The sequence below is a fragment of the Lissotriton vulgaris genome, chromosome 6, assembly GCF_964263255.1.
Source record: "Lissotriton vulgaris chromosome 6, aLisVul1.2, whole genome shotgun sequence".
Classification (NCBI taxonomy): domain Eukaryota; kingdom Metazoa; phylum Chordata; class Amphibia; order Caudata; family Salamandridae; genus Lissotriton; species Lissotriton vulgaris.
The window spans coordinates 150,188,970-150,205,227 of NC_141694.1; the positions used below are offsets into that span (position 1 = coordinate 150,188,970).

The window sequence follows — 16,258 nt, forward strand, 5'->3', positions numbered from 1 at the left end:
TCAAGGACAGTCACCGCCCAACTCCTGTTCAAGAGAAGGGTTCTCACCGTCTGGGGCATATTTTGCAGTTAAAGCAGCAAACTTCTTCTTTTGGAAGGGAGCTCTATATGGAGGAGCTTCCAAACACAAACTACAGGCTTTAACTATGAGCCAGTTCTTCATGATTATACACTGATAACCATCCACACCTGATTGATTTCTTTGTATAGCGCTCATTACGATAGTTGCCTCTTGGCACTGCAAGGTTGCTGCAAGTCCTCTTGCCTTTCCAAAGTCCTGAAGAAATAATTTAGAAAAGGTATCGGCCTCAGCACTGAACTACAGAGCGAACAGCCTCTTCCAATCTCAAAGAGACCTTTAAATAGGTCAACAATGATAGAATGTTTTTGTGTGCCCGACCTGCACTGCACCCTCCACAAACACTACTCTAGAGAGTACTGTGAGTGCAGACTGGGGACGGCCATCTTGCTACTGGAACAAATACCAAAGCAGCCTATGACTGACAATAGGCTCCCTGTGCTTGTATAACTGCACTGCACCCTCCACCAACACTAATCCTAAAGAGTACTGTGAGTGCAGACTGGGGAGCGCCATCTTGCTATGGGAACAAATACCAAAGCAGCCTATGACTGACAATAGGCTCTCTGTGCTTGTATAACTGCACTGCACCCTCCACCAACACTACTCCTAAAGAGTACTGTGAGTTCAGACTGGGGACCGCCATCTTGCTATTGGAACAAATACCAAACCCGCCTATGGCTGACAATAGGCTCCCTGTGCTTGTATAAAACAGAAACGGGCAGACCGGCCTGGTAAAGGGGAGATATTAAAAACATTCAAAGACTTTTTGGAGTAGTGGAGTATTCGCAGTCATATATGAGTATGTAAAGAGTACTCCTGTGGTACTCATCTGCATACGTATGAATGTTTCTGTAGAACAGTCATTATATGTATTGTATCTACCCTATCTTAAATAGATATGGGCTAGGCCTGCCTGCCTCGGAGGGGGGTTGGGGAAGTATTCCCTCCAGTGAGTAATTACGGTGTTGACGCAGACTGACACTGAAGTAATGAAGATTACTGGGAACAGCTGTAAAGCGCTGTGACTCGCTCGGTAAACGCTTAAACCGCTTCAGACCTGCACCGAAATTACTGAAAACGAACTTGGAGAGAGAGCCAGTGTGTGTGCAATTGATTTACAGTGCATGTATGTATCCTGCTATTTTAAGCTGTATATATTGCTATGTAAAGACAACAGGTGATGGATCGAATGTGGATCAATGTCACACACTCACCCCAGTCCAAAGATCTGGGCCCAAATCCATCGTTTTTTTGCACTCCACACCACCCTGGGTTAGACAATGGCGATATGCAAATCAGCTCTGACCCTGTTGCCCCATGTGAACAGTCCAGTCCGAACTACAAAAGCCATGTCCTTCCCAGAACGGAATCAAGCATCCGAGGACCGGACCGGTTTCGAGGTAACACCTCTCATCAGCCCGGCTAGCTTGACTCCAGTGGTGTGGAGTGCCTGGGACCCACGTCTGGGCATCCCCAGCGCACTTAGGGCGGAATATGCAAGCACAACAGGTGATGGACCGAATGTGGATCAATGTCACACACTCAACCCAGTCCAAAGATCTGGGCCCAAATCCATCGTTTTTTTGCACTCCACACCACCCTGGGTTAGACAATGGCGATATGCAAATCAGCTCTGACCCTGTGCCCCATGGGAACAGTCCAGTCCGAACTACAAAAGCCATGTCCTTCCCAGAACGGAATCAAGCATCCGAGGACCGGACCGGTTTCGAGGTAACACCTCTCATCAGCCCGGCTAGCTTGACTCCAGTGGTGTGGAGTGCCTGGGACCCACGTCTGGGCATCCCCAGCGCACTTATGGCGGCAATTGCAAACACAACAGGTGATGGACCGAATGTGGATCAATGTCACACACTCAACCCAGTCCAAAGATCTGGGCCCAAATCCATCGTTTTTTTGCACAGACCGGCCTGGTAAAGGGGAGTTATTCAAAACATTCAAAGACTTTTTGGAGTAGTGGAGTATTCGCAGTCATATATGAGTATGTAAAGAGTACTCCTGTGGTACTCATCTGCATACGTATGAATGTTTCTGTAAAACAGTCATTATATGTATTGTATCTACCCTATCTTAAATAGATTTGGGCTAGGCCTACCTGCCTCGGAGGGGGGTTGGGGAAGTATTCCCTCCAGTGAGTAATTACGGTGTTGACGCAGACTGACACTGAAGTAATGAAGATTACTGGGAACAGCTGTAAAGCGCTGTGACTCGCTCGGTAAACGCTTAAACCGCTTCAGACCTGCACCGAAATTACTGAAAACGAACTTGGAGAGAGAGCCAGTGTGTGTGCAATTGATTTACAGTGCATGTATGTATCCTGCTATTTTAAGCTGTATATATTGCTATGGCTCATAATAACTGAAAATGTGAAGGAAAAAACACGTTTAATGACGTCATGAGTTTATTTCATTTTACGACGTGCATCTTGTAAAAACTACGTTGGAATTATTTGTTTCCATAAAAGACGTCGAGCGGCAGTGGTTGTGGCTGCCGCCTCTCGCTCCCGCTAGGTGTCTTCGGCTTGTTTTCGGTTCTGTGCCTTTGCCGGTCACTCACTGCTCGCCAGCACTCGCCCGTGTTTGTCACGAGTTGGCGCTTTAATTGCATCCATTGGACGCTGAACAGTTTGTGATCGGACAGCGCCGGGTGCACACCACAGAAGACGCCGGAGGTACAGATTTCATACAGGGTTTCTGTTTCTGCGTACATTTATTTGTCCCGGGGGGAGACGGTGGTGGGGGCTACATTACCGAACTAACCTCAGGTGACTGGAGGTCCGTGTGTCTGCGCGGGTTAAACTTAATTTACACACCAGGCTCACGATATGTTTTTCCTTTTTATTATTACATATTATCTTACCCTGGAGTCAGACCTTCAACAGCAAAGTTTAACAGGCATTCACATTTGATTCTGATGCACTTTAAGTACACACAGAGACATACATTCTACATGCCCTCCTCACACACCCCGTATATTCGGTTTCATTTCAGTGAACCCCTGTCAGATGGCTAAGTGCCCCATATCGCGACAGGTCGCGCTGATGGATAGTAGCAATAGCAGTAAAGTGACACTTTCCGTCGCTGCCCCTGCAGTACACATGGCCTCTCGCCGTCCTCGCGCTGCCGGCTACAGGGGGTTATGGGCTGCGGGGTTCACTGCTTCAATCACGCTGTATTTATAATTCCGCTCCGTACTGACACCTTTAAATGTAAGGATATATAATCTTAAACACACTTCGAGAAACGCTACACAAACGCCGACAGGGCCTGCATTGGTGTATCTTTAAAAACGTGAAGGCAAGTCGTGTGAATGGGAGGTTGGACGAATGGTTTATTTAGTTTATGTCTGAATGTGCATTTTTTTTATTTCGCGTTTCCCCCTCACTGATCCGTTTGTTCCAGTTCTGGTTTCTTTCTTTCATTCGTGCTGTTTTCTTTCTTTCTTGTTTCAATTTCCTTCCGTTCCTGTTGACTATGTTTTCTTGTCTTCCGCCTCTTTGCTTTCCTCTTTGTTTTCTACGTTCCTTCGTCTATTTGCCATATATTTTGTTTATATTTTATTTTTTTCTGGCCTCGTATTTTTTTAGTTTCTTCGTCTCGTTTTCTCGTTTCCTTTCACTTCTCAATTATGTCTTGTTTGTACCTTTCTGATTTCTCAGTTTTTTACTTTGATCTCCTTCGGTTTCTTTATTTTTATAGGTTTTTTAGTTTGTATTTCATATTTATTTCTTTGATTGTTCTTTTCGTTTTACCAGTTTATTTTTTTTCTTCCTTACATTCATTCTCTCGTTTCCTCTGATGTATTATTAGTATTGTTGTTTTTTATTATTATTAGCAAGAGTAGTAGTAATATAATTATTGTTGTTACTTTAATATTCATTTTTCTCCATTGCAAGTTTATTCTTTCATTTTTCCCGAGTGCATTTCTGCATTTCCGCGTTTTCTGTCTGACCTCCTTTCCCATGTCTTCTTTGCCTATCACTCGAATGTGTGATATTAGAAACGCAGCGCCCACCGTCCTCGGGACTCGCAGGGGGCTGCGCCGGGGGCCGCTGGGCACGCCGAGGGCACCGTTTGTAATCCTGCTGCTCTTGGTGGTGACCAGGGCGCCAGGACAACGGTGGGCACAGTAGACGTTCCTTTCCGGGTATGTTTCTGTAAACAACGTGAGGCTTTAAAAACAAACAAAAAAGGAGTATTTTATTGCACATAATAATTGTTCTAATTCAAATCAAAACAAAAATGTATTATACATCCCCCTACAGACCCGCGACGCTATTCTGTGACGTTTCCTCTGTCAGTAGCGGACTAGCAGTGGTCGTCTGTAAATTTTAACTAAACTAAAACTTTGTAGTGCGTAGAAATACCAGAAGAGCGGAACGAAGTGCTGTGGGGGCAGCCCTGGTGTAGTTCGTGCAGTTTGGATACAATAAGGGTTAAGTCTGTTTGGCACACGGCGGTGGTGCTTGCACAGGTGCGCCCCTGGTGACAGTACAGCTTGCGCTGTGATATATTGTGTACATTGCCTATAGACACCAGGTGATGGTCGCGCGCTCAAAGGAGCCATGGGGATATTACCCCTGCAGATACTTCCGAGCCAGTTGTTTGTTGTTGCAGATATGGCTATACCTATTATAGCGCTGTAAAGCGGTTCCTAGGACAATAAACCACTCGGACATAGGGGTGATCAGGTGGCACGGAGCGTAGTATTGCTGTGCAATTTACTACTCCAGGCGGGTGCCGTGCTAAAAGGACTGTTACGACTGGACTGTTGCGTTTCGTTTATGGTGAAAGTGTTTCTAGGCGCTTTTCTGAAATCGACGATTAAGTATTTTCTTTCTGGAAGGCTGATTTAGCATTTCGTGTTCCAACGGTAGACATAATAAGTAACAATAAATTGTTCAATTCTATCACCGGTGGTTTATAGTGGTTCGGCAAACCGCTCTTACAAGCGCTATGTAAAGCAACGTGTTATTAAAAGAGAGTCTAGCGAAGCAAGCTCTAGGATGAATGTATGAATCGATCTACCACCAGGCAGGGAATCCGCACAGGAGGCACCCGACCTTCGATTGCCGCACAAAGCGCTACATTTGGATGAATGAATGTGCGTCCAGTTATATCATAGAACGTAAAATGGATAAAAAAGAAACCGATTTAATAAACACATTAATGGGTACGTGGGAATTTGCCAAGCGCGAGCTGAGCATCGGCAAGCGCGCCCTTAGGGCCCGGCCCCCCGGCCCCCGCCCCCTACCTGATTTAGATAGGGGCGGCCGGTCTGCCCCAATGGGCGACCGGCCGCTTATCTCTTCCGGGGCAGGAGGACGCACTTCCGGTGCAACAGAGGGCGGAGCCTGGTGACCTATTTAGGAGCCAGGGGCAGGGACCCCGGCCTCTCCTTCCTCTGTGGCACCGGATCGTGGCGTCCTCCCTCTTACACCCCCTTTGTTTAATTTTTGGGGGACAAATGTGGTTAATGTCTCCTTAGGGATTCACTGGCAAAGTTGAGGATGCTACTGATTTTTTGCACAAGCGTCCCTTAGTTATCTATTCCTATTGAATCAGGGGGGTTAAATGTGTGCCTGAATTTCGGTTACGGAGTGATTCTACCCTCTGGGTGTCCTCAGGAAACAGCATTAACCTGCATATAGCTGAATTGAATAGGTAATTAAAAGGTAGAGGCCACAAGGATACAGGTAGATAATTCGAGGGTATAATGTAACGTGGAAGCTTGTCCCTGCTCTTCACGGTAAGGCTAATTCCGTAGTGGACGGAACTTAAGGGGAGCAGACTGTCGCGGGCGGGCGACTCTTTAGGGGGAGTCGGTGGTTTTTATCGACGAACGAAGGGATTAGTAGGTGCAGAGCGTGCAAGAGTTGAAGTTTAGCTCTGTGTGATCTAAATAAGACAGGAGTTCTCACTTACCATCGAGTTGAGATGTTTAGTGCTAGTACTATAGGCAAATGAGGGTAGCGCCAGGGGGGTACCTTGCACAGTAGTCTCAGGGGCTTATAGTTATTGTATACATACGGTTCACTGTACTGCTAATTCCGGTGGGGTAACCTAAGGGATGCCGCGTCATTAATTCACTCAGAGACCGTCATCCGGGAAAATAGGCCAGTGTGGGAGAAATAAGAGGTAGCTAGATTTCTCTGGTCTTGTCGCCTTGTATGGTAACATAGGACCCCGCCTTCAATTGGCGTGTAGTCCCTATATACCCTAGATGGGTCTGTCAAGGTTAGGATGTCATAGACTAGGTTAGGTGGGTAGACTAGAAATAAGAGGTAGCTAGATTTCTCTGGTCTTGCCGCCTTGTATGGTAACATAGGACCCCGCCTTCAATTGGCGTGTAGTCCCTATATATACCCTAGATGGGTCTGTCAAAGTTAGGATGTCATAGACTAGGTTATGTGGGTAGACCAGAAATAAGAGGTAGCTAGATTCCTCTGGTCTTGTCGCCTGGTATGGTAACATAGGACCCCGCCTTCATTTGGCGGGTAGTTCCTTTATACCATAGATGGGTCTGTCAAAGTTGGGGATATCATAGACTAGGTTATGTGGGTAGTCATTCCCATGCACCCCCCCGTATATATAGGCTATATGGTTCAGCGAGCGCTCAGAGTCGCTTCAATCTCCCCCAGTTACTAGCATCCTCAGTGCAGGACGGCCCTGATCCCCATTGGCATGGAAACTATACAGTCACTCGGGCTCACTTAATTTGTCTCAGGAATACGCAGTATAGGACAGGCTGGCCGTCTCCATAGGGAGGTTTATACCAGTTTCCCTGGCGCACAGCAGGAGTGGGACTGGCTGGGGGGATGGGCTGGTAATATGTCGACTACCTGTAGCAGTTTGAAATATGTCGGGCGCCGGTCGTCCAATGGTGGCATGAGATTCACTTGACCAGAATGGTAGGGTCAGAAATGCTAATGATTTGCCAGTGACCATGCTTGACTTTTCTATTTCTCTCCTGTTCAGTAGTGTGCCCGCGAAAGTGGTGGTGGCACGGGGCACTCGTCCATGCGGCAAGGTGACTATGGCAGTGGCGAGTGGTATGGCCGGTGGGCCTGAGAGGAACGGAGTTCCTATGTCAGGGCGGGCGGCCCTGGGAAGAAGTCGAGAACCTGGAATGTCTTGGGAGGCGGCTCCAGTTGGAATTGCCCAAGTTGCGCTCAGTGTAGGGCCGCTTGTGTAGCATTCCACCCGAAGGGTCTCCAGTCTCTGGAAAGGTGAGGTATCACAAGGTTGGAGGTGACCAGGTGGGCTCAGTGAAGGGCTGCCGGTGTCACATTCCGCACCGGATGGGTTTTTTCCGGTAAGGTGATGTATCACGGTGATGGAGTACAGGTATCGGGCATCAGCACATAGAGCTGGGTCAGAGGTTTAGGGTCTTTCTTGCAGAGCGCAGGTGGGGAAGGTGACGGACCTGTGGGCCCTGGTCACCTTTGTGGCGGTAGAAAGACCTTGGGACAGTACAATTGACCGACGGAATGGACGGGAGTCCGCCTTGCGTACTCCCTAGGCCAGCACTGAGGGGGGAGACGGTAAGCTCTCCGCTGTGAAATAGGGCCCCGGCTGGGGAGGCTAGGGCGACAGGTTACGAGCCTCCTGGGTCCCTGGTCAGCCTGGTGGTCGGAGGGTGGGCCCCTGGTGAAGGCGGACAAGGATCAGAGGTTGGGGGCTCACTCCTCTTGGGTTCGCAGGTGGGTTTCGCCTCGCGTGGATGCACGGCATGGAAGGGGGGAGCCGGAAGCCCCCTTAGTGCTGGTGGATTGGAATCTTAATCTGGCAGAAGAAGACCCGGAAGTCAAGAATAAAATTATGTTGATAACTGTATGTAATGAAGTTTGAAATGCCTTGTCATGTTTATGAGATGTCAAAATATTAAACATGGCCGTTTTTTACACCCACATAAATCTCTGTGGTTGATTCTCATGTGGGTCGTCAGGTTACAAGGAGGGAGCGGGGAGCATGCTGGGGGATCCGGGTCCTATGCCAAGCGCGAGCTGAGCATCGGCAAGCGCGCCCTTAGGGCCCGGCCCCCCGGCCCCCGCCCCCTACCTGATTTAGATAGGGGCGGCCGGTCTGCCCCAATGGGCGACCGGCCGCTTATCTCTTCCGGGGCAGGAGGACGCACTTCCGGTGCAACAGAGGGCGGAGCCTGGTGACCTATTTAGGAGCCAGGGGCAGGGACCCCGGCCTCTCCTTCCTCTGTGGCACCGGATCGTGGCGTCCTCCCTCTTACACCCCCTTTGTTTAATTTTAAACTCCCACCCACCCATCCCTTTAGCTCAGTGGATTGTAGTGGCGTATTCGGTAGAAAGACCTTGGGACAGTACAATTGACCGACGGAATGGACGGGAGTCCGCCTTGCGTACTCCCTAGGCCAGCACTGAGGGGGGAGACGGTAAGCTCTCCGCTGTGAAATAGGGCCCCGGCTGGGGAGGCTAGGGCGACAGGTTACGAGCCTCCTGGGTCCCTGGTCAGCCTGGTGGTCGGAGGGTGGGCCCCTGGTGAAGGCGGACAAGGATCAGAGGTTGGGGGCTCACTCCTCTTGGGTTCGCAGGTGGGTTTCGCCTCGCGTGGATGCACGGCATGGAAGGGGGGAGCCGGAAGCCCCCTTAGTGCTGGTGGATTGGAATCTTAATCTGGCAGAAGAAGACCCGGAAGTCAAGAATAAAATTATGTTGATAACTGTATGTAATGAAGTTTGAAATGCCTTGTCATGTTTATGAGATGTCAAAATATTAAACATGGCCGTTTTTTACACCCACATAAATCTCTGTGGTTGATTCTCATGTGGGTCGTCAGGTTACAAGGAGGGAGCGGGGAGCATGCTGGGGGATCCGGGTCCTAATAAATTCTCCGATTATGGGAGGGATGAAAGTTAAATCTGCTCTCGAAGGCACCGGGGAAGGCTTCACAAATATAAGAATTCATTAAAAAGAAAGTGTCAAAGACTCTTGCAATGTTCACGTGAAAACAATGTAACCCCCAAGGTGTGCTTCTTCAAGCCTCTTAAAGCAGACCCGATATATCAACGCAATATTTTATGCGCAGACCCGATTCCCTGCTGTGGAGAAATGATGCTCCGAGTCCTGTGTAGACCCAGGTGAAGGGGGACATTTCACAATTGTCGCGTCGACCTTACACTGCACCTCGCCCCTGCGTGAATATAGACACGTGCAATTATAGATTATAGAATGTCAATCAATCAATCAGATGGATAAAAGGGAACCTAGGTCTAAAAGTCCACGATTGGGAGCCGGAAAATATATATATTCTGCTCCGTGGGAGGGCTGAAAGGAAAATGTGCCCCGAATGCACAGGGGAATGTCTCACATTTGTGTGAATTCATCCAAAAAGAAATGTTTTATTAGATGTGTATCCTGTATTAGTGGCGTAGAACTAATGAGACCTCCAGGCTGTAGTGTGCGTCTAGGCGCTGCATGGGCTAAATGCCGAAATTGTTGGACCAGCACAGCGCCTACCTCAACTATTTATATACAAAATAGTACTGTGCATCTTGAAAACTGACCCCCCTCCGCCCCCAACCACCTGCGCCGCCGCCCCCCTCCCTCTTCTTCCTGATATCCTGCGTGGTCTGTTGTGATCGGGCCCGCTGTACGGTGGTTCCTGCATAAAGTGCCACCGTGGGTGTCGCAGAAACATATACGTGTTAAACCGATACCCCTTGACCTGGCGCTGCCTCTTGTCGAGAACTGCAGTGAAAAGCCACGCGGACGCGCCTGCGCTGTCCTGACATGATACATGCAGTGAACGTGGGCGAGCACAGCCCCATTCATCACAATTAAAACGAAACGGCTCATTAAGTCACCCACTCATCCTTCACGCCTTCTTCAGGTCGTGGTTTTGACTCTCAAAGGCCGTTCACCGCTTTTATTTTCCATAGGAGCCCCGCATGCATCATGTTCATATCACAGCGCTACCCGCACTAAACCCTCACACGTGTGATCTTTGTTGAGCCGGACCACACACATATTGTCAACGCCATCTTCATTTTCAATTTCTGAACAGAAGGACACGTGCTTCTTCTGTTTCTGTCCCATTTCAAAGCGCTAGAAGCTTAGAACATTATATATATATATATATATATATATATATATATATTGCCAATAAGTTAAGTTAGATGTCATTGGTTAAGGACCGGCAGCACATCACATCTGCCATGACTGTTGTTTTAAAGCGCTTGGAAACGGCAGGACTGCACGAGACGCTATTAATAGCATCACCGAGATATCGTCTTGCACAGACTTTGACAGTGCACTGTATGAACATCCAGCACACACGCGCGCCTACACGTGCAAACGCATCCTCAGCTGGTCACAGCAGATGCACGTGCAAGTAGCGGGCACAACTGCCCGTGCAATGTCAGTCCGCGTGGCATGTAGCTCGCTGCCCCCTTCTTGAAAGTATTCATGTTCATAACATGTAACACACGTCTGATGCTTGGCCCTTGGTGTGTTGTGAGCGCACGTGCCTTAAACCTCGGCGCTCCATTTGTACCCAGTGAGTGTGCGTGACACAGACTTAATGTGTACTTCACAGCTCCTCACACTACCACACACGCTATCAAGCATATGGCACAGGGCTGTGCTGAGGAGGTCACGGGGGCGGCTGCGGGCACGGCTTGCGCTCGTGAGTGTTAATCCCTGACCCTGCACGATGCGCCTCGAAGCACTTGCTTCCAGGGTTCGTTCACTTCATCTTTCCAGATAAAAAAGCGGTTTCCGTTCTTTATATCGAAGCTCCACAGGTGATAGCGACACTTGATGACTCGTGGCCTCCTCCTTCGCGTTGATTCGGCCTCCTGTGCAGCTGGCTGTCCATCCGTCGATCAATGTATCCATTCATCCAGTGCCTCGCCCAGTGCCGTGTCCAGCTGTTGATTCGTGATTCGAAGCATTAAGGGTGGAGAGGCTTGAGGCGAGGTGCAGCGCCGAGAGGCCGAGGCCTTGACAGTCTGTGCGCTTTACACGTGCCTTGGGTACGTTGTGCTCTCCCTGGGGGCTCTGTCACCCTACTGCCCCCTGTCTGGCAGCACCAGGCCCCCGCTCAGCAGTGATTGCCCCTCACCTGCCATGGGGTGCGGCTGCCGTCTGTCCGCCCTCTGCTTTATTCGCCCCTATGCTCTCGCAGCCGCCCTCCTGCCCTCGGTCTCAAGCCTGTTCACAGCCCCTCCTCCACTCTCACCTCTGCTCGAACCCTGCCCCCTCTTCCGACCTTCACACCGCTCCTCCACCCCCACTCCAGCACAGTGCCCTCTCCTACCTGCAGCCCCCGCTGCCTCCTCGGACCCAGGTGTCCCTTCCCCTCCGGCACGCCGCCCCCTCTCGGCAGAGGGCGCCGCACACCCTGGATCCACCTTCAACAAACTTATTTCTATCTCCGCCCTAATTTCAGTAACTCCTCATTCACCCCTCCCCACCCCTTATCCACTCTCCTGCCATTCACCCCTATCCTGCCCATTCACCCCTCTCCTGCCCATTCACCACTCTCCTGCCCATTCTCCATCCACTAAGTGCCTGTTCACCCCACCCGCCTCTTGTGCCCACTCCGTACCCATCCACCTCTAGTTCACCGCCCTCACCTTTTCGACTTGCCGCACCAGCCTTCATCTGTTTACTAAAATGTGCAACACACGTGCTACTTTGATTCCAGCACCCACCTACATGTAGGCAGGGCCGCTGGAATTATGCGGCAGCGTTGAGTAAATTATGTAGCAAGAAAAGGTATATAGTATTACTTCATTATTTTATCAATTTAAAACGTGTTATTACTAGCTAGCTGCATCCATGTAGGTCCACTTTTACACCCAACAGAAAAGTGCCCAGTCCAACTGTGCCAGTGACCTTCCACTGCGCAGCGACACGTTCCACTGTATTTGTATAACTTTTGAACCGTTTGAGCTAGAATTTTTTTTTTGTTAACATCTGCAGATTTTGCAGCGGTTGATGGATTATGTGGCAAATCTATAAAAATGTAAAAATTGTTGCTGCTGCACAATGCCATCATCCCGGTGGCCATGCCTATCGGTAGGTGGTGGAGGCAAAGTGACAATTCCACATTCCCTGGTATCCGCCCCCTTCTACCATTCTCCAAAACCCCTGCAAAGCATGAATTAGGAGTAAGATTTTAGGGTGACAGTTGGGCCCAACCTCACAGACTCCTCAGGGTGTATGTGGGGGTCACACAGAGATTCCGGCCACAGACTGCACGAGAAATAAACTGTAGAGATGCTGGCAACCTTCAGGTTTTACCAGGATCTTTGTGGGCTGGGCCAGGGTTGAGATTCTATTAAAAAGGATCGCCGTCCACAGTGAGGTGCTCAACGGTGTGAGGCTCACGCACAATGGGTGAGGTTTCAGCGTCTCTGCTATTGGAGATGAAAGCATAAGAACGTGCCAAGGTTTGAGAGGAACCAAAAAGGAGCTTTTTAAGGGTTCGATGTAAGGCGTGTAATTCAGTGCAGTGTAATCACACCGAATTACCCAGGAATTCTGTGAGATTCCGCATAATTACAGGAGAAGACTAATTCTGCACTTAACACGATTTCTTAGCCAAAAATGGGCCCGAAAATGCATTTTGGGCTAAGAAATAGCGCCAAATGCAGCAGAACACGAATAGTCAGCACTGAATGTGCTTTTACTGTGCGATTTCCCCCCAAAATTGCTCTTTACCACCCGAGCAGGAGTAATCATGTTATTAACAATAATTCCACATTGAAGACTAATGCGGTATTACCGAAACTACTCTCTTTAATCCGGTGTAATTGAAATTCCGCCCAGGTCTGGTTTTTCTCCAGCACTGGAAGGGCGAGGAACTGCATTTTTAATCTGAAGTACACGGGGAGCGGTAAACCTCGCCTGTTTTTTCTTTTTATGGCGCTTCATAGGCCGAAGCAGGTGCTACATGCACAATTGACCGACCTCAGAAGGCTGAGTCGGCCTTGATGAAATTATGACACTGACTCTCCGATCACTGCAGGCGATGGGCGAGCAGCATTTAACTCACAGACCCACCCTGACATCATTTAAAATATAAATTACAGACCCACCCTGATATAACTTGAAAGATGAATATTTTACAGACCCACCCTACATAAGCGGAATGATGAATATTTTGCACTTTGGTCAAATGTGTTAAGAAGGAAATGTTCTATTGTTTCCATTTATTCCTCCTAAAATGCTCCTCCAATGAGAAAATGGTGAGGAGAGCGAACCTCTCTGGGGTGTCTCCAGATGTTGGAATGGTTCAGGGCAGGGTGCGCCCAGCTTGTCCTGCCCATGAGGTTGGCACGCGTGAGGGCAGGGTATACCTACCGTGGCATGTCAGTGCCCCTTGCCACTGATGCTGGCACGTGTGAGGGCAGGGTGCACCCAGTGGTCGAAGTGCATTCGATGGGAGCTCTGAGCCTGGGTGCAGCGGGTGCAGGTTCGGTGAGAGTGGGGGCCGGGGCTGGTTTAGGGAGTGGGGGGGGGGGGCAGGGCCGAGGGGAGGGCGGTTGGAAATAGACACCAGTGCTAGAAGGCGGGCTTACGGTGCTTCTTCTTTGGATGTCGGTCCCAGTTACCTGCTTCGTATGATCCCCCCCACCCCCCCTCCTTTTCTTCCAGCCTGTGTCAAACCAAGATTGGCATTCACGGGGTCAGGAACGGGGATTTTTCTATAAAAAGTATGGAAATTGTTTTGGCAAAATTGAAAAGAGTTTTTGAACGACGTTCCCAATCGAGCCCGCCAACTTCGACCTCTGGATATATCCTGGGTAGTCCTGTCCCCTGCGCCCGATGTTGGCACGAGTGTGGTAGGGCATCCGCAGTTTGCCTTGTTCCTTGCCCCTGATGGTGGCTCGTGTGTGGGAAGTCATACCCAGCTAGTCCTGTCCTTTGCCCCCGATGTTGGCACGTGGGTGGGAAGTCATACACCTCTTGCCCCGTCTCTTGCCCCTGATGGTGGCACGTGTGTAGGAAGTCCTACCCAGCTTGCCCCCTGACCCTGATGTTGGCACGTGTGTCGTTGGCACCCCCAGCCTGCCCCCTCCCGTGAGGGGCGAGGGCACTGGCGTGGCCGCCCGCGCAGCCTTGGATACATATTTGAGTTTCCAGCAGCGCACTGGCTGGACTTTGGCTGCTGCGGGGTTTTTAGCAGCAGTGATGCTGGCGCCGGCTGATGGTGCAACAGATAGGGCCCCCACGTGATCGGGGGGAGAGCCGCCACCGCGGGGAGGAGGGAGGAGAGGGAACAGGACTGGAGGCGGGGGTGGCCGCGGATCCGCGGCCGAGCGTCTCGAGGAGGTAGAGCTGCCGACTGGGCGCTGGGCAGTGACACCCCCCGCAGCCCCAGCCAAGGGCCAGGGCGGGTCCGGACCAGAGACTGCCAGGACCAGTGCCAACCCAGGGGGCGCCAGGGAGCCGACGGGGACCCCGGCAGAACCAAGGGGACTCATGGGGAGTCACCAGCAGCGAATCCAAGACTGCCTGAAAGGCTGAACCAGGAGGATCCTGACCGAACCAGGAGGATCCTGACCGAACCAGGAGGATCCTGACCGAACCAGGAGGTCCTGACCGAACCAGGGGGGTCCTGACCGAACCAGGAGGATCCTGACCGAACCAGGGGGGTCCTGGCCGAACCAGGAGGATCCTGACCGAACCAGGAGGATCCTGACCGAACCAGGAGGTCCTGACCGAACCAGGGGGGTCCTGACCGAACCAGGAGGATCCTGACCGAACCAGGAGGATCCTGGGGGCCGGCAACGGGTCCAAGGCTGCTTCTGCCAGGACAGGCTGAACCAGGAGTGTCCGGGGCCGGCAGCCAGGCCGCAGGCTCTTGGAAGGCCAGAATCAGGCGACACCAGCAGGTCAGAGCCAGGGGTATCTGGACCAGCGCAAGACCCGAGAGGGCCGAGGGAGGCCCAGGCACGGGCTTCTGGACCAGACCCAAGAGCGGCAGCGGAGCCGGCGTGGGTCTAATGCCCCGGAAGGACACACCAGGCCCGTGACCCCAGGGTCCACCCTACGTGACATCGGGCATCTGCCAAGGTAGGTGCGCTCCGAGGCTTCGCTCCTCACCTTCATCTGCAGCTGGAACGCTCCTCGCCCCACCCTTGACATGTCACTGGTGTGCACCTGTGGGGATGAGGCTAGACTCCCCACTGATGACGTCATCAGTGCACCTGTGGAGATGAGGCTTCTCTCCCCTCCGATGACGTCATCAGTGCACTTGTGGGGACGGGACCCTCCTCCCCTCTGCCCTTCACCCGGAGTGCCTGCACCTCACCCGGAGTGCCTGCACCTCACCCGGAGTGCCTGCACTTCATACCTCCTTCAGACTGCACCTCACCCGGAGACTAGTGCCTGCACTTCATACCTCCTCCCCTCTGCACTTCATACCTTCTCCAGACTGCACCTCACCCGGAGACTAGTGCCTGCACTTCATACCTCCTCCCCTCTGCACCTCACCCGGGGTGCCTGCACTTCATACCTCCTCCCCTCTGCACCTCACCCGGGGTGACTGCACTTCATACCTCCTCCCCTCTGCACCTCACCCGGGGTGCCTGCACTTCATACCTCCTCCCCTCTGCACCTCACGCGGAGTGCCGGCACTTCATACCTCCTCCTCTCTGCACCTCACCCGGAGTGCCTGCACTTCATACCTCCTCCCCTCTGCACCTCACCCGGAGTGCCTGCACTTCATACCTCCTCCTCTCTGCACCTCACCCGGAGTGCCTGCACTTCATACCTCCTCCCCTCTGCACCGCACCCGGGGTGCCTGCACTTCATACCTCCTCCCCTCTGCACCGCACTCGGAGACTAGTGCCTGCACTTCATACCTCCTCCCCTCTGCACCTCACCCGGAGACTAGTGCCTGCACTTCATACCTACTCCCCTCTGCACCTCACCCGGAGTGCCTGCACTTCATACCTTCTCCAGACTGCACCTCACCCGGAGTGCCTGCACTTCATACCTTCTCCAGACTGCACCTCACCCGGAGTGCCTGCACTTCATGTCTCCTCCCCTCTGCACCTCACTCGGAGTGCCTGCACGTCATATTTCCTCCCCTCTGCACCTCACCCGGAGTGCCTGCACTTCATACCTCCTCCAGACTGTGCCTGCACTTCATACCTCCTCCTCTCTGTACCT

The 16,258-nt window shown here is 51.5% G+C and overlaps 1 protein-coding gene across 3 annotated transcripts in view; it reads left to right on the plus strand.

Moving 5' to 3' along the window:
• Window positions 1-2,452: 2,452 nt before the first annotated feature.
• The window catches only part of GATA4 (GATA binding protein 4), a 172,885-nt gene continuing 159,079 nt past the window's right edge, over window positions 2,453-16,258 (plus strand). The window contains exon 1 of one of the 3 annotated variants that reach the window (XM_086926188.1): window positions 2,453-2,770. The gene's annotated coding sequence lies outside the window, so the exon portion shown is untranslated. Of the gene's footprint in view, window positions 2,771-14,148; window positions 15,162-16,258 lie in introns of those variants that run through there. The other 2 variants (XM_086926187.1, XM_086926189.1) reach the window with 2 other exon arrangements.